General features: G+C 49.7%; 1 protein-coding gene and 1 long non-coding RNA gene across 8 annotated transcripts in view; one reads left to right on the top strand and one right to left on the bottom strand.

Moving 5' to 3' along the window:
* The window catches only part of LOC134945416 (ankyrin repeat and fibronectin type-III domain-containing protein 1-like), a 1,003,308-nt gene that overhangs the window by 170,032 nt on the left and 806,268 nt on the right, over nt 1-27,008 (bottom strand). The window lies entirely within an intron of this gene.
* The window catches only part of LOC134943792 (uncharacterized), a 47,019-nt gene continuing 31,817 nt past the window's right edge, over nt 11,807-27,008 (top strand). The window contains exons 1-2 of the long non-coding RNA XR_010181757.1: nt 11,807-13,012; nt 13,305-13,391. This is a non-coding gene — a long non-coding RNA (uncharacterized LOC134943792). The remainder of the gene's footprint in view (nt 13,013-13,304; nt 13,392-27,008) is intronic.

Genomic DNA, 27,008 nt, shown 5'->3' with positions numbered 1-27,008 from the left:
GATACAAGTTCTTCTCGGACAAGAAACGGCGAGCCTCTCCTCAATACAAGGTTGGTGACAGGGTATGGCTCTCCACACGTAACCTCCGGCTAAAGGTACCCACCATGAAGTTCGCCCCAAGGTTCATCGGTCCTTACCCTGTGCTACAAATCCTGAATCCTGTGGTCTGCAAGTTGGGATTACCTTCTCATCTACGCATACCAAATGCCTTTCATGTTTCTCTCCTTCGTCCTCTCATCCTTAATCGTTTTCATTCTAAGCCCTCAAGCCCCACTTCGGTAGAAACTGAAACTGGGACAGACTTCGAGATCAAAACTATTCTGGACTCCCGTTATCTTCATAAGAACCTGCAATATCTGGTAGAATGGAAAGGTTATGGTCCTGAGGAGAGAAGTTGGATAGGAGCTTCTGAGGTCCCAGCTCCTCGACTAATCCGAATCTTCCATGCCAAACACCCTACGAAACTTGGGAGGTGTCCAGGGGCCACCCCTAGAGGAGGGGGTACTGTCACGCCGCCGCCCCGTCCGCCTTACTTATCTCTCCGGGCGCGCTGGTCCTCCCTGCGGCCGTCCTCGCTGGCGGCTCCCGGCTTCCGTCGCTTGGCCCGGCGTCTGGGCGGGTGACGTCATCAGGCACTTCCCACCAACCAGATGGTGGTGGGAAGTATAAATTCAGGCGTCAGGCACTGCATCAGTGCCTGAGTATCATCTATTCTACCTACAGAAGTTGTGATCTCCAGTGCTCCCGCATCTCCGTGCCTCCAAGCACCTCCGTGCCTCCAAGCACCACTGTGCCTCCTAGCACTTCTGTGCCTCCAAGCACCTCCGTGCCTCCAAGCGCTTCAGCGCCTCAAAGCACCTCAGCGCCTCCAAGCACCTCAGTGCCTCCAAGCACCTCAGCGCCTCCAAGCACCTCAGTGTCTCCAAGCGCCTCCAAGCACCTCAGTGCCTCCAAGCGCCTCAGTGTCTCCAAGCGCCTCAGTGCCTCCAAGCATCTCAGTGCCTCAAAGCGCCTCAGTGTCTCCAAGCGCTTCAGCGCCTCCAAGCACTTCAGCACCTCCCCGCATCTCCGTGCCTCCAAGCACCTTCGTGCCTCCAAGCACCTCTGTGCCTCCAAGCACTTCCGTGCCTCCAAGCACCTCCGTGCCTCCAAGCGCTTCAGCGCCTCCAAGCACCTCAGTGTCTCCAAGCGCCTCAGCGCTTCCAAGCACCTCAGTGCCTCCAAGCGCCTCAGTGCCTCCAAGCACATCAGCGCCTCCAAGCACCTCAGTGCCTCCAAGCACCTCAGTGTCTCCAAGCGCCTCAGTGCCTCCAAGCACCTCAGTGCCTCCAAGCGCCTCAGTGTCTCCAAGCGCTTCAGCGCCTACAAGCACTTCAGCGCCTCTCCGCACCTCAGTGCCTCCAAGCACTTCAGCGCCTACAAGCACTTCAGTCTCTCCAAACCCCAGTGCACTTTAGCGCAGTTTGTGACTCCAGCACCTGGTATTCCTCACTGATTCATCAGCACCTTTCAAGTTCTGTCTTTCAGGAGACCTTCAGCGTCCACGCGTGCCTCCTGTCTGCCGACCTGATCCTGCATGAGGAAAACTTACATTCGGCCATCTCTGCTGCGGCCCAGTTGCGGTTCCTCTTCCCGGTCACCGGAAGAAACCCCGAGTCCACAACGCTCCCAAACCAGGTCAGTGATACAGACTAGCCCTGTGCTGGACGTTCCCCCACATGTCAGAGATTCTGATAGTAGATGTGCTAATTTTAGCACATGTACGATCAGCTCTGAATTAGGCCCTTGGTGCCGTCCAATTTCCTTGTAATGGAGGGTCAGATTTATTTTATCCATATACTCAGGCCTAATTTATAATATGTAATAGTGCTATCAAGAACCTCACTGTGCTCCATGCTTCACACATGAATTGATAAAGAGACTGACAATTGCTTCCAACAAGCAGAATACCCAGTAGGCACTGTGACTATGTAAGACTCCTATAAACAGGCAACAGCGTATGTTTCTCGTCTGCAAACACAAAAGTAATACAAATGACACCGCCATACAAAGATCAAAAGGAGTGGTACTGTACAGTTTTCCATATATACAACACAGTTTCTTTAATGGTCAGTGATACTGCATCTAATGCTTTGTAGATCTGCGAAGCACGTGGCAGCTGTTGTGAGGATAAATGTTGTGAGTTTTGGATCCCAATGATCACTTTATATGGCAGCAATATTTTTTTCATAATTTTTGCAGCTAAAGCTTATTCTACCCGATGAAAAGTGAACTGGACGCTTATTTATGTTATTTTAAAAGGCATTAACCTATACTGGAGATCCATCTATTTTTAAGGAGCCTAGGTTACATAATTGATGTTTGCTATGCGTCAGGATTATTCCATATCCATAGGGCTGCGGAGTGGAAAGCTCCCAGCATCATCCAATGAAATTGCAGGACCCACTGCAGAATGAAATTATTGGTGGATGTAGCCAATAAAAGCGATATGACGTTCCTACTATTAAAGGAGTGAAACCTACTGTAAATGTCAGTAAAAGCTATTTGTGACAAGCCTTTCCTGAAAAAATTATGTGTGTATGTGTATATATATAAATATATATATATTTACAGAGAGAGGGATATGTATATATTTATATATATATGTAAATATATATATACTAGGTGATTCATCGCGCCCTACGGGCGCTCTTCACACCGTCGTAAGGGGCTACGCCCCCTTAACCCTTGCACACCCTTGTGGCATGCAATATTTTTATTATATGGAGTATTACATCCAATCATAATTGTGTGAGTGGTTAAATATTGCACGGACAAAGGGGCGTGCAATGGTTAAGGGATGGAAGCCCCTTGCAATGGTGTGAACAGCGCACCCAGGGCCTGGTGAATCACCTAGTAGGTGCTTTGGCTGGGGGAGTAGGGGGTGCGGGGAAGAGGCGGATGGGATCCTGGGGTGCCACAGGAGGGGCGGTTGTGGTGGTGTCGCAGGTGGGGGAGGGGCTGGTGCGGTGGTGCCGGAGGTGGGGGAGGGTGCGTGGGTGCCGCAAGTGGTGGTCCGGAGCCACTGCGGTTGGGGGAGAAGCAGTTGCAGGGGTGCTCCGGGTGGGGGAGGGGCGGATGTGGTGGTGCGGCGGGAGGGGCGGGTTTGCTGCGGGTAGGGGAGGGGATCCGGAGCTACCGCAGGTGCTGGAGGGTGTGTGTGGGAGTGCCGCGGATGGGGCCCAGAGGTACTGTGAGTCGGGGAGGGGCGGGTAATGCTTATCCTGCTTCTCCTCCTGTCAGCAGCTAAGCTGCTTTCCTCCCTTTGGCAGTGGCTCTCCCAGAGACTCACACAGCATGCAGTCACTATTGTTTGGGGCGGTGTCCCAACGCGCCGCATTACAGGGAAGAAGATGTACGCAATAAACTACAGCTCCCAGCAGCCCTAAGGGCCAGAATGCTTTGGCGCTAAGGTTTGCTGGGAGTTGTAGTTTTTTTAGTGCGTCTACTACCCTGTAATGCCGCGCGTTGGTACACTGGTGCTAACAATAGTGACTGGCTGGCAGAACTGTATGACTGGCTGAATCAATGTAAAAGGTGAGAGTGCTGTGCAGTGTCAGTGACACTGCACACAAGACCGGCGCTAGCCGTTCAGCAAAGAGATGCAGTGCAGGGAGGCACCAGGAAGGGGAGGCGTTCTTCCTGCTCTGCATCCCTGTGCTGAGCTGCTGCTGCTGTCCCTGCTGCTGCTGCCAGCTGCTGTCACACATGCAGCGGCGCCGGCAGCACAAAACCTCCTCTCCCCCTCGGCGCCAGCAGCACAAAGCCTCCTCGCCCCCTCCCCTCCCCTGTGTGACATTCAGTGGCCGGACGGGATCCAAAGGGGGTAGAGCTGGATGGGAATAAGGGGCGGAGCTAGACGGGACCATGCTGCAACAGGAGGATGAGCTCCTACAGTTTCGTCCAGCCAGACTTCATTAGATAAGTGTCTGGAAAGAGAGTGAGTGTGTGTGTATATACAGTGTCTGTGTATACTGTATATATGTGTGACTGTGTATGTGTGTAATGTATGTACAGTATGTATGTGTGTGTGTTTATATATATATATATATATATATATGTGTATGTTGTGTGTGTATTTGTGTGTATGTGTGACTGCTGCATAATGTGTGTAAGCGTCACTGGTACAGGAGGCGTTACGTGTGTAAGCGTCACTGGTACAGGAGGCGTTACGTGTGTAAGCGTCACTGGTACAGGGGGCGTTATGTGTGTAAGCGTCACTGATACAGGAGGCGTTACGTGTGTAAGCGTCACTGGTACAGGGGGCCTTATGTGTGTAAGCGTCACTGATACAGGGGGCGTTACGTGTGTAAACGTCACTGGTACAGAGGGTGTAAGCGTCACTGGTACAGGGGGTGTTACGTGTAAGTAAGCGGCACTGCTACAGGGGGTGTTACGTGTGTAAGCGGCACTGCTACAGGGGGTGTTACGTGTGTAAGCGGCACTGGTACAGGGGGCGTTACGTGTGTAAGCCGCACTGCTACAGGGGGTGTTACGTGTGTAAGCGGCACTGCTACAGGGGGCGGTACGTGTGTAAGCGGCACTGGTACAGGGGGGCATTACATGTCTAAGAGGCACTGCTACAGGGGGCGTTACGTGTGTAAGCGTCACTGGTGCAGGGGGGGCTTTACGTGTGTAAGCGTCACTGCTACAGGGGGCATTACGTGTGTAAGCATCACTGCTACAGGGGGCATTAGTGTGTAAGTGTCACTTCTACAGAGGGCGTTACGTGTGTAAGCGGCACTGGTACAGGGGGCGTTACGTGTCTAAGCGGCACTGGTACAGAGGGCGTTACGTGTGTAAGCGTCACTGCTACAGGGGGCATTACGTGTGTAAGCATCACTGCTACAGGGGGCATTAGTGTGTAAGTGTCACTTCTACAGAGGGCGTTACGTGTGTAAGCGGCACTGGTACAGGGGTCGTTACGTGTGTAAGCGGCACTGGTACAGGGGCGTTACGTGTCTAAGCGGCACTGCTACAGGGGCGTTACGTGTGTAAGCATCACTGCTACAGGGGGCGTTACGTGTGTAAGCATCACTGCTACAGAGGGCGTTAAGTGTGTAAGCGTCACTGGTACAGGGGGGCATTACGTGTGTAAGCGTCAATGGTACAGGGGGGTGTTACGTGTGCAAGTGGCACTGGTGCAGGGGGTGTTACGTGTATAAGCGTCACTGGTACAGGGAGCGTTACGTGTGTAAGCTTCACCGGTACAGGAGACGTTACGTGTGTAAGCGTCACTGCTACATGGGGTGTTACTTGTGTAAGCGTCACTGGTACAGGGGGGCAAGAGATGTGTAAGCGTCACTGGTTCAGGGGGCGTTATATGTGTAAGCGTCTCTGGTACAGGGGACGTTACATGTGTAAGTGTCTCTACTACATGGGGTATTATGTGCGCTGTTCGTTTGTAAAGTATGCAAGGGTGCAAATTTATAGTTTGTAGGGGGGCGCCAAACACCGTAGCACCGGCCCTGATTGCACAGCCACTGCACTGCGCAGCACTGTCACCTTTTACATTGATTCAGCGTCCAGACATTACCCTCCGTGATATCACCCACTCTATCCGTTACATTAGCCATCTCGGGGCTTCCAGGCCGGCAGCACAGGTGCTGTGTTGCGGAGTCAGGGCCTGTGGGGATCTGGGCGCGCCTGTGGCGGGGAGGCACTTCTGTGACATCACGCACAGAGGAGGCTCCGGGGCGCAGAGAGTATGCGGCGCAGGGAGGGCTTTCATACCTCCCAACTGTCCCGATTTTTGCGGGACAGTCCCATTTTTTGGGGACTGTCCCACCCGCGGGCCACAGTGTCCCGCGGTGGGGGGGCAGTTAGGAGTCTCTGTCTGTCGCTGCCCTGCTTAGCAGAGCAGCGGTGAATAGACGCTGTGCGCATGCGCACAGCGTCTATTCACTTGAGTCAGAGGGAGAGGGGGCATGCCAGCGGCTCACAGAGCGCTGGGCATGCCCCCTCAGTGATGAAAACGGGGCGTGGCTCGTGACCGCGGGTCCTCCCGCGAAGCCACGCCCCCTTTTCTTAGGCCACACCCCTTTCGCCGCGCGTGTGTCCCTCTGTCAGCGAAGAAAAAGTTGGGAGGTATGGGCTTTGAAAACCTTCCGCTGCGCCGCTTTCATAGACATCTATGCCGGTGGCCACAGAAGCTTTTGTTCCACCTGCGGTGCGGCTAGGGAGTGGGGATTGTTGATGGCGGAGGGGGCAGGCGGACTGACAGCAGGTCATAGGACGCTGCAGTAAAAGTGTTTTGTTTTCCCTATCTACAGCGCAGAGACTTGCTGCAGATGCAGCGGCATACCCTCCAGCTGCACCTTTTTGGCAGGTACAGTCCCATTTTTTTATGGTCTGTACCGATTTCTGGCTCCCCAAGCTTCCATTGAAAGTATATGAAAAGGGGCGTGGCCACGGCACTGTACACGTGGCCACGCCCCCTTTTCGGATGTGTAACAATGTTTATGTGTAAAGTGTTGGAAGGTGTGTTGCTGCAGATGCAGGGGGTCTATTTTGGGGTGTGGGGCTGGAGCTGCAGCTCCATCAGCCCCATTATTAATCCTGGTCAGTGAAAACACAGCAGCCAAAGGGCAGAGCCTCCCATTGGATGTAACCTGTGTGGGAGGGCGTTTCTCGGCCAATCAGCTGTGGACTGGGTGTGATAGACCTGCTGCTAACCCAATGAGAGCTCCTAGCCATGCCCAGCGTTAGATGTCCAGACACAGAGTCACAGGGCTATTATATAGGAGCAGTGGTGCAAGTGGGCGGGTACGGGTGGGTACGGCGTACCCGTAAGAATTTAGCCGTGGGTACGCCGTACCCACACCGACGGGCCGCCGCTCCTCTTCCTTCCCTCCCTCCCCCACGCCGCACACGCCTCTGATGTGAGGGAAGGAGAGTGCAGCCTGCGCCTCTCGTTCCCCTCAGTCTCCGGTGGGTGTTTCAGTTTACTTCAGCGCCGATCCGTGAGCCAATCAGAGCTCGCACCCGCGAGCTCTGATTGGCTCACGGATCGGCGCTGAATTAAACTGAGACACCCGCCGAAGACTGAGGGGAACGAGAGGCGCAGGCTGCACTCTCCTTCCCTCACATGACAGACAGGAGGACAGCGACGGCAGCGGTGAGTAGGGGAGGGGGGCATGTTATACCTGGCACTGGGGGGGGCATGTATACCTGGCACAGGGGGGCATATATACCTGGCACTGGGGGCATATCTGGCACAGGGGGGCATATATACCTGGCACTGGGGGATATCTGGCACAGGGGGGCATGTATACCTGGCACTGGGGGCATATCTGGCACAGGGGGGCATATATACCTGGCACTGGGGGCATATCTGGCACAGGGGGGCATATATACCTGGCACTGGGGGCATATCTGGCACAGGGGGGCATATATACCTGGCACTGGGGGATATCTGGCACAGGGGGGCATGTATACCTGGCACTGGGGGCATATCTGGCACAGGGAGGCATATATACCTGGCACTGGGGGATATCTGGCACAGGGGGGCATGTATACCTGGCACTGGGGGATATCTGGCACTGGGGGGGCATGTTATACCTGGCACTGGGGGATATCTGGCACTGGGGGGGCATGTTATACCTGGCACTGGGGGATATCTGGCACTGGGGGGGCATGTATACCTGGCACTGGGGGATATCTGGCACTGGGGGGGCATGTATACCTGGCACTGGGGGATATCTGGCACTGGGGGGGCATGTATACCTGGCACTGGGGGATATCTGGCACTGGGGGCATATCTAGCACAGGGGGGCATATATACCTGGCACTGGGGGATATCTGGCACAGGGGGGCATGTATACCTGGCACTGGAGGATATCTGGCACTGGGGGCATATCTGGCACGGGGGGCAATGTATATCTGACACAGTGGGGGCATTTGTGTATCTAGCACTGTGGGGCAATGTGTATCTGACACTGTGAGGCAATGTATGGCACTCTGGGGGCATTTCTGTATCTGGCACTGTGGGGCAATGTGTATCTGGCACTGTGGGGCAATGTGTATCTGGCACTGTGGGGCAATGTGCATCTGGCACTGTGGGGCAATGTGCATCTGGCACTGTGGGGCAATGTGTATCTGGCACTCTGGGGACATTTGTGTATCTGGCACTGTGGGGCAATGTGTATCTGGCACTGTGGGGCAATGTGTATCTGGCACTCTGGGGACATTTGTGTATCTGGCACTGTGGGGCAATGTGCATCTGGCACTGTGGGGCAATGTGTATCTGGCACTGTGAGGCAATGTGTATCTGACACTCTGGGGACATTTGTGTATCTGGCACTCTGGGGACATTTGTGTATCTGGCACTGTGGGGCAATGTGTATCTGGCACTGTGGGGTTATATGTATCTGGCACTGTGGGGCAATGTATATCTAGCACTGTGGTGCAACGTGTATCTGACACTATTGGGGTCATACGTGTATCTGCCCCTCCCCCATATGTGTATCACGCCCCCATTTTCATTGGCCACGCCCCATGTGGCATTTGGCCACACCCATTTTTTTGCGCGCGCGCCTTCGGCGCGCGCACACAGTACCCGTAAGACATTTTTTCTACTTGCACCACTGTATAGGAGATATATATATCCCTCTCTCTCTCTCTCTTTCTCTCTCTCTCTCTATATATATATATACAGTATATATCTCAGGAGATAGATGGTGGAACTCACGGGGTATATATAAGAAAAAAAGCAGCTCCACATGACCCATCCAATTGAACGTTTCAGTCTGTATCGACTTTAGTCAGGAACTAAGTTTATTATTATCCTTATTTAATTTTATGTTTTACACGACATATTGTTATGTCTAGACGTCAACTAAAAAACTTTGCTATGGTATTTATAATAATAATATAATAATAATAATTTTATTTATATAGCGCTCTTTCTCCCATAGGACTCAAGGCGCTTAACAGATACATAGCATAATATAGTACAGAAAATAATGAAGTACATTTTCATAAAATACAGAAGCATGAAGATACTAAAAGGGACAATTATGGGAATGCTTGAGTAAACAGAAAAGTCTTGAGTCTACTTTTGAAGGATTCTATAGTTGGGGCCTCTCGCACTGTGCGGGGAAGTGAGTTCCATAGAGTCGGAGCCGCATGACTAAAAGCTCGACCCCCAGATGAATTACGGTAGATTCTAGGTACTGCTAAAAGTCCTTCATCTACAGATCGCAGTAATCGAGTGGGGCAGTATGGGGTCAGAAGCTGTTTCAGGTACCTTGGGCCTTGGTCATGTAATGCTTTGAAACTCAGTAAGCCAATCTTGAAGATGATTCGCCATCGTACAGGCAGCCAGTGAAGGGAGTAGAGGATGGGTGTTATGTGGCTAGAACGGGGCTGGTTGGTTAATAGCCTGGCAGCTGTGTTTTGCACCAGCTGTAAGCGCTGCAATTCTTTTGCTGGGAGACCAAGGTAGAGGGCATTACAGTAGTCTAAACGAGATGATACAAATGCATGTATGACTTTTGGCATATCATCTGAGGGAATTAAGTGCTTGATTCTGGCTATGTTCCTCAGGTGAAAGAATGAGGATTTGATTGTGGCTGATATCTGATGTTTAAGTGTCAAGCCACCATCCAGGACAACGCCAAGATTCCGCACACGATCACTGGTCTGTAATTCTGAATCCCCGAGTGTAAGTCCAGTTGGTTGGCTATGCTGCAGTCTTGTCCTTTGATGTTGCGGTCGTATCATAAGGACCTCTGTTTTATCCGGGTTCAGTCGCAGCCAGCTGGCGCTCATCCACTCCTGTAGTTCAGCTAGACAGCCATTAAGGGTTGCTATTGGGTTATCAGTGCCCGGAGCAAAGGACAAGTACAGTTGTGTATCATCTGCATAGCAGTGGTAGACCAGGCCATGGCGCCTGATTATTTCGCCCAATGGGAGCATGTATACGCAAAAAGCATGGGGGATAGTATAGAACCTTGTGGGACACCACATGGCAATGACACTGGTGGTGATGAGTATAATCCAGATGATACTCTCTGTGACCTGCCTGTGAGAAATGATTTGAACCATCTTAGGACTGTGCCATCCAGACCACAGAAATGTATCAGTCGCTCAATCAGAAGCCCATGGTCCACGGTATCAAATGCTGCCGAGAGATCCAGAAGGATTAATATTGAACAGTCACCTCTGTCTTTTGCCATCAGAAGATCATTTAACACACACACCAGGGCTGTTTCAGTGCTATGTCTTCTCCTGAATCCTGATTGAAATGGATCATAAATATCATGGGTTGTCAGGCGGGTTTCCAGTTGATTTGCAACGACTTTCTCAATAACCTTTCCTAGGAAAGGAAGGTTTGATACCGGTCTGTAGTTGGTCATGCAGTCGGGATCTAAATTAGGTTTTTTAAGAAGCGGTCTAACAATTGCTTCCTTTAGGGGTCCAGGAAAAATGCCTGTCTGCAAAGAGCATTGAACAATTTTTGTAAAGACAGGACCAATTATATCCATACAACCTATTAGAAGCTTGGTTGAGGCTGGGTCCAGATCACAGGTGGTGGGACGCAAAATCCGAGCAATTTCAGCAGTGTCCTTTACATCCACTGGATCAAAGCTGGTCCATGAAGGCAGGTAGCTTATATTGGCGGGCTTTGTAGTTTGGCACTCCTTTGATGGCACTGTGGAGATTCCAGCCCGGATGGTGGATATTTTATCTGCAAAGAAGTTTGCAAACTCGTTGCATCTTGCCTGGGAGATGGTCTCATCAGTCTGCAGGCATGCTGGCTTGCAAAGCATCTCCACTGTGCGGAAAAGTTGAGCTGGCCTATTGTTTGCTGCTGTGATCTCATTTGACAGGAACTGTGCTTTCTTACGAGTGATTGTCGATTGATATTCTTCGTTATGCTTTATTAGTTTTATTTTGTCATCCACTAGGTTAGTCTTCCTCCATCGTCTTTCCAGTCTACGCCCCCTTTTCTTGAGCTCACTAACACTGTTGTCGAACCATGGAGCTTGACGTTGTGGTTTACGAGGTCTTAAACGCACAGGGGCGATAATATCAATTGCAGCCATAACATCCCTATTATAATAACGGACTAGGGAACAGGGATCTTCACAGGCACCCTGTATAGCAGAGAGATCCAGATTTGCTGCAAGAGCCTGGGGAGTCATACCCCTCCTTGGACGATACCTGGTCAACTCCACGGGCAGAGATCTTATTTGAGGGGTTGCAACTGAGAACCAGAGAGAGTAGTGGTCTGACCAGATGACTGGGTTTATTTTTAGGTCAGTGACCTCTAATCCAATCTGAAAGACGAGGTCGAGAGTGTGACCACTTTTATGTGTGGCAGAGGGAATGACCTGTGTGAAGCCCAGACCATTCATTGTGCACAGGAGGTCTTGGCCAAGGCGTGAGAGCTCATCATCCACCCATGCATTGAAATCCCCGAGGATGAGCCATCTTTGATGTTCCAGAGCCAGGCCAGCAACAGTGTCTGCAATTTCTTGTAGAAATATCTGTCCATCTCCAGGTGGCCGGTAAATAAGAAGTAGTCTGAAACCTAATCCTGTCGAACTCCGGGCAGCAATGCACTCAAATGAGCGAGTAGTTTCAATAGGGTGGACCCTAAGTTTAAGTTCTTTTTTGAAGCAGATAGCCACCCCGCCACCCCTGCGGTCCAGTCTTGGGTTGTGGATAACAGAGTAGTTTGTTGGGACTGCAGCCTCCAATATAGGTGCTGCATTTTCATCTAGCCAGGTCTCTGTAATACAGGCTAGATCTGCAGATTCAATAAGGTCAGCAATTGTTGCAGTCTTGTTTCTTATAGATCTGGCATTACAAAGGACTGACCTGATTGGGCATACCAGAGGGCCTTCAGTTTTCTTTATGTTAAGTGCAGGAGCTCTGGGTATGGGGGTCACAAAGTGAGAGTAGACAGTTCTGTCCTTCCAGACACAGGGCCGTCTTTTGGGTATCACTTCTATTTGATTGTTCTTTGAGTATGGGGGTGAGCAGGTGGTCAAAGGACTTAGATGGTTACCGGGGGAAATACATTTCCGGCCTGCTCGCTTCCCACGAATGCGCCTGTGTTTTCTTTTTAAAATGCCAAGGGATTGGAGAATAGAAGCCTGTGATGGTGTGATAGGAACTGCAGAGCGTGGTGGGCGGAGTGAAAGAATGAAGCTGGAGCAATACGTATACATTTGGTCATCAATGACAGATTACTATAAATTTGAACTGCATATGATGATGAGAGAGGGAGAGAAAGCAGTGTTTGTTTTTTGTTTTTTTGTTTTTCCTTTTTGTGTTTTGTTTTCCCCCAATTCGGTATGTGATCCAAAATTATAATGGGATTATGAACAAAGTTATTGCTATAACCTATTGTGTATATTTGAAGCAAGTAATAAATAAAATAACTGCTGATTTAGTCAATTATCCTAGGATAGGCAGCCTTTTGAAAAGGTGTTAGAAGCCAATTCCTACTGTGTAGGTGTGAAAAGTCTCAGTGTGAGAGGCCTTTGAAGTAGATTTTTTTTTTTTTTGTGGGGGTAGAAGTGATAACATGTCCTGGAAATGGATCCTGATTTTAAACAGTGAGCCTTCAGCAATTCAGAGCCTGAATATACTGATATTAGTAGATTAATGCAATAAGTCAGTTATTTGTAGCTCAGAGAACAGAGGTGGATGATGTCTAAGTGAGGGGCTGGATGTAGCCAAAGTTAGGTTGTAATCCACAGTACCTTATCTGGGTAATGTCCAATGCAGAGTACAGCAGCTGCTAAACTGAAGGATTTCTCAGTGGAGATATGCAGAGGATTCAGTCCAGGATTCAATCCAGTGTGTATCTCAGCGCAGGAATGCAATCCGTTGGTTTTGATGAAATGTCCGCGTAGAGTAGTACAAGTTCAAGATAAGTCCTTGGATATTTATGATGATTCATAGGTCAGTTGTGGTGAATTTAAGCTGTTTTATGGAGATGATCAGGAGCATACAAAAGGTGAGGCAGCCATCTTGGGCGCCTATTTCATTACATTTTAAAGTCGATTTTCTTTTGTAAAAGTAAATTGTGCCATGAAAAGTCACTTTTTTACCTTAAGTTTGCTATGGTGGTATCATTATTGGAGATAGATATACACATACTTATATGTGGTGTTCTGGAGACACAATCCAGCACTGTACTATCTCTGTGTGTTTTGTGGCAATTTAAGAAAAATAAATAAATGTGGCATACAAGTACACAGCGGTGGGAGATCTGTTAATAGAGCATATCTTTTTCTGTTTGATGATAGACGCACTTTAAAATAAGCACGGGTCAGAGCTTGGCATCTGTCTACACTCGGCACCATGGGAGCCAGTCCGGCAGCAGCTGAAATCAGGTTTGTGTTTTCTCACTGTACTGTCTGTTCGGACTAATTACAAACTGCTTGTATAAAGTGCTAGTTCTTGAAATTATGACTTTTTAATTATTTATCTTTCAATCTCTCTCCTTACTAATGTTCCAGGTATGTTACACAAATAAGAGGAAGGAGACAGATTAAATGTCTGAGTAATTTGGAATTAAGGGCAATCTCTGGCTGCAGCTCTGGGGAAATAAATAAATGGCACTGAGACCTGTTTTACCTCAGATACTGTACAGTCTGTATTTTACCCCTTCTGTATTAAGGACATTTAGGACCTACGGAATGAGCCCAATATCTATTGGTAGCAGATTACTGGTTCAAAACACAGACGTGTAAAAAATGATTATTTGTAGTTGGGTGGTATTCATACCTCCTCCACCAGCCCGACGGGTCACTGTCCCGATGGTCGGCATGCCGACCATCAGGGACTATTTCCACTCGTGGGTGTCCACAGGTCGCCACCGAGCCCGCAAGGGGCTTGCTGCACTCGCCCCTCCCCGCCGGGATCCCGGCGTCGGTATGCTGCCGGGATCCTGGCGTCGGTAAGCTGACCGGCGGTCAGGAGACCGGCGGTCAGCCGTACTACACCCTTGTAGATATGTGTTTAAATGAATGTAGCGTTGGAGGAGAGATGTATCAAGTGGTGTAAAGAGTGGAGGCATGGATATCATTTTATAAACTTGAAAGCTGATTGGTTACTATGTGAAGCTTCTCCCCTGGTCCATTCTGTACACTGATACATCTCCCACTATAGGTTTTACCCAGGCAGTACAGCGTCCTTTAAAAGAAATAGCTGTGACGCCATCACCGCTCACAGGGGTAAATTTACTAAGATGGGAGTTCTATTTAATATTGGATGTTGCCCATAACAACCAATCAGATTCTACTTCTCATTTATCTAGCACCTTCTAGAAGATAATACCTGAAACCTGATTGGTTGCTATGGGCACATCCCATCTTAAATAGAACACCCATCTTAGTAAATTTACCCCACAGTGTTTAAATTAGAGGCGTTTTATAGGGAAAACCTCTCACACATTCTTCCCACAGTTACTTTCTCATAATTAAAGCAACCATAGAAATTTACTCAAAAATTAAGCCTTAAATGATCCAACACTTGGTATACTGCAGAGTGGTGGTAAGTAGAACATGTCTCCCATCCCCACCCACTGAGTGTACCCTGTTCTCGCCCCCACACACTGGGTAGCACCCCTGTGGTGACCACTGACAGAGGTGTAAAATAACAGCACACGTCCAATGGTGAAGCAGCTACAGTCACAAGTAGAAGTGTTTATTGGTAACTGTATGCAGATGTCACAAGAAAGCCCTTCCCTTTGTGCACTTCCATGCAGCCCAATGCGCTAAGACTGAGACACCCACTGTCAGAGTCTGTACACACTGTAATGCCAATTACTGCTACACACTAGAACGATCTCGGCCCGATATGTCGTTTCCGGCCTAACTGGAATGAAATATCGGCCGGATCGTTCAGTGTGTATTCCCAATATGCACCCCCGCCGTCGTTAGCCATGTCTTGTGATCGGCCCTGTGCAGGGTCATTCAGAAGACATAGCTAGCAATGCCATGCTGCCGAATGCAGCATGGCATCCCCCGTCGCCCCCCTGCATTGGGGTGTATGCACTCCCCGATGCAGGGTCCTCTGGACCGCAATATCAACTTTGTGTGTGAATTGCGTGCATCTCTGGATCATACTTACTGACTTTTAAAAACTCCTCTGGGGAGGAGCAGCATCTGCGCACTTTGGGGGCAGGGCGGAGCTGTGACATCACTAAGCCCTGCACCCGTAATGGCAATCTGATGCTACTCGTGGGTCCATAGTGAGGGGATGAGGCTAAATGATGCAAATTCGCATCATGTAGCCCCGCCCCGCTACTTATACCCGTGATTCCAGTCATTGGCCCTCATTCCGAGTTGATCGCTCGCTAGCTGCTTTTAGCAGCATTGCACACGCTAGGCCGCCGCCCTCTGGGAGTGTCTCTTAGCTTAGCAGAAGTGCGAACGAAAGATTAGCAGAACTGCTCGAAAATATTTTCCTGCAGTTTCTGAGTAGCTCCAGACCTACTCCTAGATTACGGTCACCTCAGTTCGTTTAGTTCCTGGTTTGACGTCACAAACACGCCCTGCGTTCGGCCAGCCACTCCCCCGTTTCCCCAGCCACTCCTGCGTTTTAGCCTACCACGCCTGCGTTTTTTAGCACACTCCCAGAAAACGGTCAGTTTCCGCCCAGAAACACCCACTTCCTGCCAATCACTCACCGATCAGCAGAGCGACAGAAAAGTGTCGCTCGGACCTGTATAAATTTGCATAGTTTTGTGTGAAATTACTTCGCGCGTGCGCCCTGCGGCCCGTACGCATGTGCAGAAAAGCCGTTTTTTAGCCTGATCGCTATGCTGTGAAAAACGGCAGCGTGCGATCAACTCGGAATGACCCCCATTGTCTCCCATTCTGCTGGCTTCACTAGGAAGACGGCAGAATGCGGGAGGAGTACCCACTCTTCCAGGGGTGCGGGGGACTACCTGCAAGATTGGGAGTCTCCCGCAACTTCCAGGAGAGTAGGTAAGTAGTCTCCCGCAACTTCCAGGAGAGTAGGTAAGTATACTCTGAGTCAGAATAAAAATGTCTTTCTCTGACGTCCTAGTGGATGCTGGGAACTCCGTAAGGACCATGGGGAATAGCGGGCTCCGAAGGAGGCTGGGCACTCTAGAAAGATTTATGACTACCTGGTGTGCACTGGCTCCTCCCACTATGACCCTCCTCCAAGCCTCGGTTAGATTTTGTGCCCGGCCGAGGTTGGATGCACACTAGGGGCTCTCCTGAGCCTTTAGAAAGAAAGTATAGAAATTAGGTTTTTTATTTTCAGTGAGACCTGCTGGCAACAGGCTCACTGCAGCGAGGGACTAAGGGGAGAAGAAGCGAACCTGCCTGCTTGCAGCCAGCTTGGGCTTCTTAGGCTACTGGACACCATTAGCTCCAGAGGGATCGACCGCAGGCCCAGCCTTGGTGTTCGGTCCCGGAGCCGCGCCGCCATCCCCCTTACAGAGCCAGAAGCAAGAAGAGGTCCGGAAAATCGGCGGCAGAAGACATCAGTCTTCACCAAGGTAGCGCACAGCACTGCAGCTGTGCGCCATTGCTCCTCACACACACTTCACACTCCGGTCACTGAGGGTGCAGGACGCTGGGGGGGGGGGGGGCGCTCCCTGAGAAGCAATAATAACACCTTGGCTGGCAAAAATACCACAATATATAGCCCCAGAGGCTATATATGTGGAAAATACCCCTGCCAGAATATAGGAAAAAGCGGGAGAATAGTCCGCGGAAAAGCTCCGCTGGAAGGAAGCTCCCTGGCTCTCCCCTGCAGTCTACACTACAGAAAAGGGTAAAAAAGAGAGGGGGGGCACTAAATTTAGGCGCAGTATACATTTATATAGAAAAAGCAGCTATAGGGGACATAACTCAGTTAGTCCCTGCATTATATAGCGCTCTGGTGTGTGCTGGCATACTCTCACTCTGTCCCCCCAAAGGGCTTTTGTGGGTCCTGTCCTCTGTTGGAGCATTCCCTGTGTGTGTGCGGTGTGTCGATACGGCTGTGTCGACATGTTTGATGAGGATAATGATGTGGAGACGGAGCAGATGCCTTTAGAAGGGATGTCACCCCCTGCGGGGCAGACACCTGAGTGGATGAGCTTATGGAAAGAAATGAGTGCACGTATAGACTCCTTACATAAAAAATTTGACGACATGCCATATGTGGGACAGCCGACTTCTCAGCTCGTGCCTGTCCAGGCGTCTCAAAGGTCATCAGGGGCTCTGAAACGCCCGCTACCTCAGACCGCAGACCCAGATGTCGACACTGATACTGACACCAGTGTCGACGACGATGAGTCTAACCTGATGCCCACTAAGGCCATTCACTGCATGATTGAGGCAATGAAAGAGGTGTTACACATTTCTGATATAACTACAGGTACCACTAAAAAGGGTATTATGTTTGGGGAGAAAAAACTACCCGTAGTTTTTCCCCCATCAGATGAATTAAATGAAGTGTGTGAAGAAGCGTGGGCTTTCCCTGATAAAAAATTGGTAATTCCTAAGAAGGTACTAATGGCGTTCCCTTTCCCGCCAGAGGATAGGTCACGTTGGGAAACACCTCCTAGGGTGGATAAAGCGCTCACACGTTTGTCTAAAAAGGTGGCACTACCGTCTCCGGATACGGCCGCCCTCAAGGAACCTGCTGATAGAAAGCAGGAGGCGATCCTGAAGTCTGTATATACACACTCAGGCATTATACTTAGACCAGCTATTGCGTCAGCATGGATGTGCAGTGCTGCCGCCGCGTGGTCAGATAAACTGTCAGAAAATATTGACACACTAGACAGAGACACGATCCTGCTAACCATAGACCATATCAAAGACTCAGTCTTATATATGAGAGATGCACAGAGGGAAATCTGCCGGCGGGCATCTAAAGTAAGTGCATTGTCCATTTCTGCTAGGAGAGGCTTATGGACTCGCCAGTGGACAGGAGATGCAGATTCTAAAAGGCACATGGAAGTTTTGCCTTATAAGGGTGAGGAATTATTTGGGGATGGTCTCTCGGACCTAGTTTCCACAGCAACGTCTGGGAAGTCAGCATTTTTACCCCATGTCCCCTCACAGCCTAAGAAGGCGCCGTTTTATCAGGTTCAGTCCTTTCGGACCCAGAAAAACAAGCGTGGAAAAGGCGGGTCTTTTCTGTCCAGAGGCAGAGGTAGGGGAAAAAGGCTGCAACAAACAGCAGGTTCCCAGGAGCAAAAGTCCTCCCCCGCTTCTTCTTCCAAGTCCGCCGCATGACGGTGGGGCTCCACAGGCGGAGCCAGGTACGGTGGGGGGCCGCCTCAAGAATTTCAGCGATCAGTGGGCTCGCTCACAGGTGGATCCCTGGATCCTTCAAATACTATCTCAGGGGTACAAACTGGAATTCGAGGCGTCTCCACCCCACCGGTTCCTAAAATCTGCCTTGCCGATTGCTCCCTCAGACAGGGAGGCGGTGCTAGCGGCAATTCACAAGCTGTATTCCCAGCAGGTGATAATCAAGGTACCCCTACTTCAACAAGGCCGGGGTTACTATTCCACACTATTTGTGGTGCCGAAACCGGACGGTTCGGTGAGACCCATTTTAAAATTGAAATCCTTGAACACATACATAAAAAAATTAAAGTTCAAGATGGAATCGCTCAGGGCGGTTATTGCAAGCCTGGACGAGGGGGATTACATGGTATCCCTGGACATCAAGGATGCTTACTTGCATGTCCCCATTTACCATCCTCACCAGGAGTACCTCAGATTTGTGGTACAGGATTGCCATTACCAATTCCAGACGCTGCCGTTTGGACTGTCCACGGCACCGAGGGTATTTACCAAGGTTATGGCGGAAATGATGATACTCCTTCGAAAAAAGGGAGTTTTAATTATCCCGTACTTGGACGATCTCCTAATAAAGGCGAGATCCAAGGAACAGTTGTTGGTGGGAGTAGCACTATCTCAGGAAGTGCTGCACCAGCACGGCTGGATTCTGAATATCCCAAAGTCACAGATGGTTCCGACGACACGGCTACTGTTCCTGGGTATGATCCTGGATACAGTCCAGAAAAAAGTGTTTCTCCCGGAGGAGAAAGCCAGGGAGTTGTCATCTCTAGTCAGAGACCTCCTGAAACCAAAACAGGTATCGGTGCATCACTGCACGCGGGTCCTGGGAAAGATGGTAGCTTCTTACGAAGCAATTCCCTTCGGCAGGTTCCATGCCAGAATCTTTCAGTGGGACCTATTGGACAAATGGTCCGCATCGCATCTTCAGATGCATCGCTTAATAACCCTGTCTCCAAGAACCAGGGTGTCTCTACTGTGGTGGCTGCAGAGTGCCCATCTTCTGGAGGGCCGCAGGTTCGGCATACAGGACTGGGTCCTGGTGACCACGGATGCCAGCCTTCGAGGCTGGGGGGCAGTCACACGGGGAAGAAACTTCCAAGGACTATGGTCGAGTCAGGAGACTTCCCTTCACATAAATATTCTGGAACTAAGGGCCATTTACAATGCCCTAAGTCAAGCAAAATCCCTGCTCCTACACCAGCCGGTGCTGATCCAGTCAGACAACATCACGGCAGTCGCCCATGTAAATCGACAGGGAGGCACAAGAAGCAGGATGGCAATGGCAGAAGCCACAAGAATTCTCCGATGGGCGGAGAATCATGTACTAGCACTGTCAGCAGTGTTCATTCCGGGATTGGACAACTGGGAAGCAGACTTCCTCAGCAGACACGACCTCCACCCGGGAGAGTGGGGACTTCATCCAGAAGTCTTCCAGATGCTGGTAAACCGTTGGGAAAAACCACAGGTGGACATGATGGCGTCCCGCCTCAACAAAAAGTTAAAAAGATATTGCGCCAGGTCAAGGGACCCTCAGGCGATAGCTGTGGACGCTCTAGTGACACCGTGGGTGTACCAGTCGGTTTATGTGTTCCCTCCTCTGCCTCTCATACCAAAGGTATTGAGAATAATAAGAAAGCGAGGAGTAAACACAATTCTCGTGGTTCCGGATTGGCCAAGACGAGCGTGGTACCCGGAACTTCAAGAGATGATCTCAGAGGACCCGTGGCCTCTGCCGCTCAGACAGGACCTGCTACAGCAGGGGCCCTGTCTGTTCCAAGACTTACCGCGGCTGCGTTTGACGGCATGGCGGTTGAACGCCGGATCCTGAAGGAAAAATAAGATTTTACTTACCGATAAATCTATTTCTCGTAGTCCGTAGTGGATGCTGGGGACTCCGTCAGGACCATGGGGAATAGCGGGCTCCGCAGGAGACAGGGCACATCTAAAAAGCTCTTTAGGTCACATGGTGTGTACTGGCTCCTCCCCCTATGACCCTCCTCCAGGCTTCAGTTAGGTACTGTGCCCGGACGAGCGTACACAATAAGGAAGGATCTTGAATCCCGGGTAAGACTCATACCAGCCACACCAATCACACCGTACAACTTGTGATCTGAACCCAGTTAACAGTATGATAACAAAACGAAGTAGCCTCTAAGAAGATGGCTCACAACAATAGTAATAACCCGATTTTTTTGTAACAATAACTATGTACAAACATTGCAGACAATCCGCACTTGGGATGGGCGCCCAGCATCCACTACGGACTACGAGAAATAGATTTATCGGTAAGTAAAATCTTATTTTCTCTAACGTCCTAGTGGATGCTGGGGACTCCGTCAGGACCATGGGGATTATACCAAAGCTCCCAAACGGGCGGGAGAGTGCGGATGACTCTGCAGCACCGAATGAGAGAACTCCAGGTCCTCTTTAGCCAGAGTATCAAATTTGTAAAATTTTACAAACGTGTTCTCCCTTGACTACGTAACTGCTCGACAAAGTTATAATGCCGAGACTCCTCGGGCAGCCGCCCAGGATGAATGCCACCTTCCTTGTGGAATGGCATCTACATATTTCGACTGTGACAGGCCTGCCACAGAATGTGCAAGCTGAATTGTACTACAAATCCAGCGTGCAATAGACTGCTTAGAAGCAGACGCACCCAGCTTGTTGGGTGCATACAATATAAACAGCAAGCCGTCCTAACTATATATATATATATATATATATATATATTTATTTTTAGGGCCCTGACAACGTCTAGTAACTTGGAGTCCTCCAAGTCCCCAGTAGCCTCAGGCACCACAATAGGTTGTTTCAGGTGAAAACGCTGACACCCCTTTAGGAAGAAACTGGAGACGAGTCCCAGTTCTGCCCTGTTCAAATGGAAAATTATAATATGGGCTTTTGTAAGACACAGCCGCCCATTCTGACAATCGCCTGGCCGAGGCCAGGGCTAACAACATGGTCACTTTCCATGTGAGATATTGGTCAACAGCATGGTCACTTTCCATGTGAGATATTTCAAATCCACAGATTTGAGCGGTTCAAACCAATATGATTTTAAGGAATCCCAACACTATGTTGAGATCTCACGGTGCCCCTAGAGGCACAAAAAAACTGTATATGCAATACACCCTTTATAATCTGGACTTCAGGAACTGAAGTCAATTTTTTTCTGGAAGAAAATCTACAGGGCCGAAATTTAAATCTTAATGAACCCCAATTTGAGGCTCAAAACACTCCTGTTTTCAGGAAGTGCAGAAATCGACCTAGTTGAATTTCCTTCGTGGAGCCTTCCTGGCCTTACCCACGCAACATATTTTCACCACATGTGGTGATGACGTTGTGCGGTCACCTCCTTCCTGGCTTTAACCAAGGTAGGTATGACCTCTTATGGAATGTCTTTTCCCTTCAGGATCCGGCATTCAACCGCCATGCCGTCACACGCAGCCGCGGTAAATCTTGGAATATACATGGTACTTGCTGAAGCAAGTCCCATCTTAGCTCCCCAGGCCCTTAGTCCTCTGTGAGCATCTCTTGAAGTTCCGGGTACCAAGTCCCTCTTGGCCAATCCGGAGCCACTAGTATAGTTCATACTCCTCTATGTCTTATAATTCTCAATACCTTGGTTATGAGAAACAGAGGAGGGAACACATACACTGACTGGTACACCCACGGTGTTACCAGAACATCCACAGCTATCGCCTGAAGGTCTCAAGACCTGGCGGAATACCTGTCCCGTTTTTTGTTCGGGCGGGACGCCATCATGTCCACCTTTGGTCTTTGCCAACGGTCCACAATCATGCTGAAAAACTTCCCTATGAAGTTTCCACTCTCCCGGGTGGAGGTAATGCCTGCTGAGGAAGTCTGCTTCCCAGTCGTCCACTCCCGGAAAGAACACTGCTGACAGTGCTATCACATGATTTTCCGCCTAGCGAAAAATCCTTGCAGTTTTGACACTGCCCTCCTGCTTCTTGTGCCGCCCTTTCTGTTTACGTGGGCGACTGCCGTGATGTTATCCCACTGGATCAATACCGGCTGACCTTGAAGCAGAGGTCTTGCTAAGTTTGGAGCATTATATATTTGCTCTAAGCTTATTTATGCGGAGAGAATTCTCCAGACTTAATCACACTTCCCTGGAAATTTTTTCCTTGTGTGACTGTTCCCCAGCCTCTCAGGCTGGCCTCCGTGGTCACCGGCATCCAATCCTGAATGCCGAATCTGCGGCCCTCTAGAAGATGAGCACTCTGTAATCACCACAGGAGAGACACCCTTGTCCTTGGATATAGGGTTATCCGCTGATGCATCTGAGGATGCGATCCGGACCATTTGTCCAGCAGATCCCATTGAAGAGTTCTTGCGGGAAATCTGCCGAATGGAATTGCTTCGTAATAAGCCACCATTTTTACCAGGACTCTTGTGCAATGATGCACTGACACTTTTCCTGGTTTTAGGAGGATCCCGATTATCTCGGATAACTCCCTGGCTTTCTCCACTGGGAGAAACACGTTTTTCTGGACTGTGTCCAGAATCATCCCTAGGAACAGTAGACGTGTCGTCGGAAAAAGCTGCGATTTTGGAATATTTAGAATCCACTCGTGCTGTCGTAGCACTACTTAAGATAGTGCTACTCCGACCTCCAACTGTTCTCTGGACCTTGCCCTTATCAGGAAAGCGTCCATGTTTCTTTTAAGAAAATTCATCATTCCGGCCATTACCTTGGTAAAGACCCGGGGCGCCGTGGACAATCCAAACGGCAGCGTCTGAACTGATAGTGACAGTTCTGTACCAGGAACCTGAAGTACCCTTGGTGAGAAGGGCAAATTTGGACCTGTAGGTAAGCGTCCCTGATATCCAGTGACACCATATCGTCCCCTTCTTCCTGGTTCGCTATCACTGCTCCGAGTGACTCCATCTTGATTTGAACGCTTGTATGTAAGTGTTCAAATATTTCAGATCTCACCGAGCCGGTTGGCTTCAGTACCACAATATAGTGTGGAATACTACCCCCTTCTGTAAAAGGGGTACTTTGATTATCACCTGCTGGGAATACAGCCTGTGAATTGTGTGAGGGGGAGACGTCTCGAATTTCTAATGTACACCTGGGATACTACATGTAGGATCCCGGAGTTCCCTTGCGAGTGAGCCCACTGCGTGCTGAAACTCTTGAGATGACCCCCTACCGCACCTGAGTCCGCTTGTACGGCCCCAGAGTTATGCTGCGGACTTGGCAGAAGCTGTGAGGGGCTTCTGTTCCTGGGAATGGGCTGCTTGCTGCAGTCTTCTTCCCTTTCCTCTACCCCTGGGCAGATATGACTGGCCTTTGCCCGCCTGCCCGTATGGGGACGAAAGGACTGAGACTGAAAAGACTGTGTCCTTTCTTGCCGATATGTGACTCGGGGTAACAAAAGGTGGATTTTTCAGCTGTTGCCATGGCCACCAGGTCCAATGGACCGCCCCTTTATACAGCAATACTTCCATATGCCGTCTGTAATCTGCCTCACCTGACCACTGTCGTGTCTTCGTCTGGCAGATATGTACATCACATTTACTCTTGATGCCAGAATACAATATATGCCTCTGCGCATCACGCATATATAGAAATGCATCCTTAAAATGCTCTATAGTAAATAAAATCTTGTCCCTGTCAAGGGTATCAAAATTTTCAGTCAGGAAATCCGACCAAGCCCCCTCAGCGCTGCACATCCATGCTGAGGCGATTGCTGGTCGTAGTATAACACCAGTATGTGTGTATATACTGTTATGATATTTTCCAGCATCCTATCAGCTGGCTCCTTGAGGCGGCCGTATCTGGAGACGGTAACGCCATGTTTTTACAAGCGTGTGAGCGCCTTATCCACCCTAAGGTGTGTTTTCCAACTCGCCCTTACTTCTGGCGGGAAAGGGTATACCGCCCATAACTTTCTATCGGAGGAACCCCACGTATCATCACACACTTCATTTAATTTATCTGATTCAGGCAAAACTACAAGTAGTTTATTCCCACCCAACAAAATACCCTTATTTGTGGTACTTGTGGTATCAGAAATATGTAACACCTCCTTCATTGCCCTTAACATGTAACTTGTGGCCCTAAAGGAAAAATACGTTTGTTTCTTCACCGTCGACACTGGGGTCAGTGTCCGTGTCAGTGTCTGTCGACCGACTGAGGTAAATGGGCGTTTTTACAAGCCCCTGACGGTGTCTGAGACGCCTGGACCAATACTAATTTGTCCGCCGGCTGTCTCATGTCGTCAACCGGCTTGCAGCGTGTTGACATTATCACGTAATTCCATAAGTAAGCCATCCATTCATGTGTCGACTCCCTAGAGAGTGACATCACTATTACAGGCAATTTGCTCCGTCTCCTCACCAACATTTTCCTCATACATGTCGACACACACGTACCGACCTATAGCACACACACAGGGAATGCTCTGATAGAGGACAGGACCCACTAGCCCTTTGGGGAGACAGAGGGAGAGTTTGCCAGCACACACCAAAATGCTATAATTATACAGGGACAACCTTTATATAAGTGTTCCTCCCTTATAGCATTTAATATATATTTATATCGCCAAATCATTGCCCCCCCTCTCTGTTATAACCCTGTTTCTGTAGTGCAGTGCAGGGGAGAGCATGGGAGCCTTCCCCTCAGCCTTTCTGTGAGGGAAAATGGCGCCTGTGTGCTGAGGAGAATAAGCTCCGCCCCTTTCTCGGCGGGCTTTTCCTCCCGGTTTTTTAATACTGGCCTGGGTTAAAATACATACATATAGCCTTAATGGCTATATGTGGTGTATTTCTTTTGCCAAATTAGGTATTTATATTGCTGCCCAGGGCGCCCCCAGCAGCGCCCTGCACCCTCCGTGACCGTGTCAGTGAGCCTGTGAGACAACAATGGCGCACAGCTGCAGTGCTGTGCGCTACCTCTATGAAGACTGAGAAGCCTTCTGCCGCCTGTCACCGGACCTCCGTCTCTGCCGTCTTCAGCGTCTGTAAGGGGGATCGGCGGCGCGGCTCCGGGACGAACCCCAGGCTGACCTGTGTTCCGACTCCCTCTGGAGCTCAGTGTCCAGTAGCCTAAGACTTCAATCCTCCTGCACGCAGGTGAGTTGCAAGTCTCTCCCCTAAGTCCCACGTTGCAGTGATCCTGTCGCCAGCAGGTATCACTGATTAGTTTAAACCTAAAAAAGACTTTTCTAAACAGCTCTATAAGAGAGCCATCCAGGTTGCACCCTACTCGGCCGGGCACAGAAACCTAACTGAAGCCTGGAGGAGGGTCATAGGGGGAGGAGCCAGTACACACCATGTGACCTAAAGAGCTTTTTAGATGTGCCCTGTCTCCTGCGGAGCCCGCTATTCCCCATGGTCCTGACGGAGTCCCCAGCATCCACTAGGACGTTAGAGAAAGGGTATTCCGGAAGAAGTCATTTCTACGCTTATTAAAGCCAGGAAAGATGTTACGGCAAAGCATTATCACCGCATATGGCGGAAATATGTTGCATGGTGCGAGGCCAAAAAGGCCCCAACAGAGGAATTTCAACTAGGTCGATTTCTGCATTTCCTGCAAGCAGGAGTGAATATGGGCCTAAAACTAGGCTCCATTAAAGTACAGATCTCGGCTCTGTCGATTTTCTTTCAAAAAGAACTAGCTTCAGTACCTGAAGTTCAGACATTTGTGAAAGGAGTGCTGCATATTCAGCCCCCGTTTGTGCCTCCTGTGGCACCTTGGGATCTCAACGTGGTGTTGAGTTTCTTAAAATCACATTGGTTTGAGCCACTAAAAACCGTGGATCTAAAATATCTCACGTGGAAAGTGGTCATGTTATTGGCCTTGGCTTCAGCCAGGCGAGTGTCAGAATTGGCGGCTTTATCATGTAAAAGCCCTTATCTGATTTTCCATATGGATAGGGCAGAATTGAGGACTCGTCCCCAGTTTCTCCCTAAGGTGGTGTCAGCGTTTCACCTGAACCAGCCTATTGTGGTGCCTGCGGCTACTAGGGATTTGGAGGACTCCAAGTTGCTAGACGTTGTCAGGGCCCTGAAAATATATGTTTCCAGGACGGCTGGAGTCAGAAAATCTGACTCGCTGTTTATCCTGTATGCACCCAACAAGCTGGGTGCTCCTGCTTCTAAGCAGACTATTGCTCGCTGGATTTGTAGTACAATTCAGCTTGCACATTCTGTGGCAGGCCTGCCACAGCCAAAATCTGTAAATGCCCATTCCACAAGGAAGGTGGGCTCATCTTGGGCGGCTGCCTGAGGGGTCTCGACTTTACAACTTTGCCGAGCAGCTACTTGGTCAGGGGCAAACACGTTTGCAAAATTCTACAAATTTGATACCCTGGCTGAGGAGGACCTGGAGTTCTCTCATTCGGTGCTGCAGAGTCATCCGCACTCTCCCGCCCGTTTGGGAGCTTTGGTATAATCCCCATGGTCCTTACGGAGTTCCCAGCATCCACTAGGACGTCAGAGAAAATAAGAATTTACTCACCGGTAATTCTATTTCTCGTAGTCCGTAGTGGATGCTGGGCGCCCATCCCAAGTGCGGATTGTCTGCAATACTTGTAAATAGTTATTGTTAACTAAAGGGTTATTGTTGAGCCATCTGTTGAGAGGCTCAGTTGTTTTCATACTGTCAAACTGGATATAGTATCACGAGTTGTA

This window comes from Pseudophryne corroboree, chromosome 7, assembly GCF_028390025.1.
Source record: "Pseudophryne corroboree isolate aPseCor3 chromosome 7, aPseCor3.hap2, whole genome shotgun sequence".
Classification (NCBI taxonomy): Eukaryota; Metazoa; Chordata; class Amphibia; order Anura; family Myobatrachidae; genus Pseudophryne; species Pseudophryne corroboree.
This window is presented reverse-complemented; position numbering and strand designations above follow the sequence as displayed.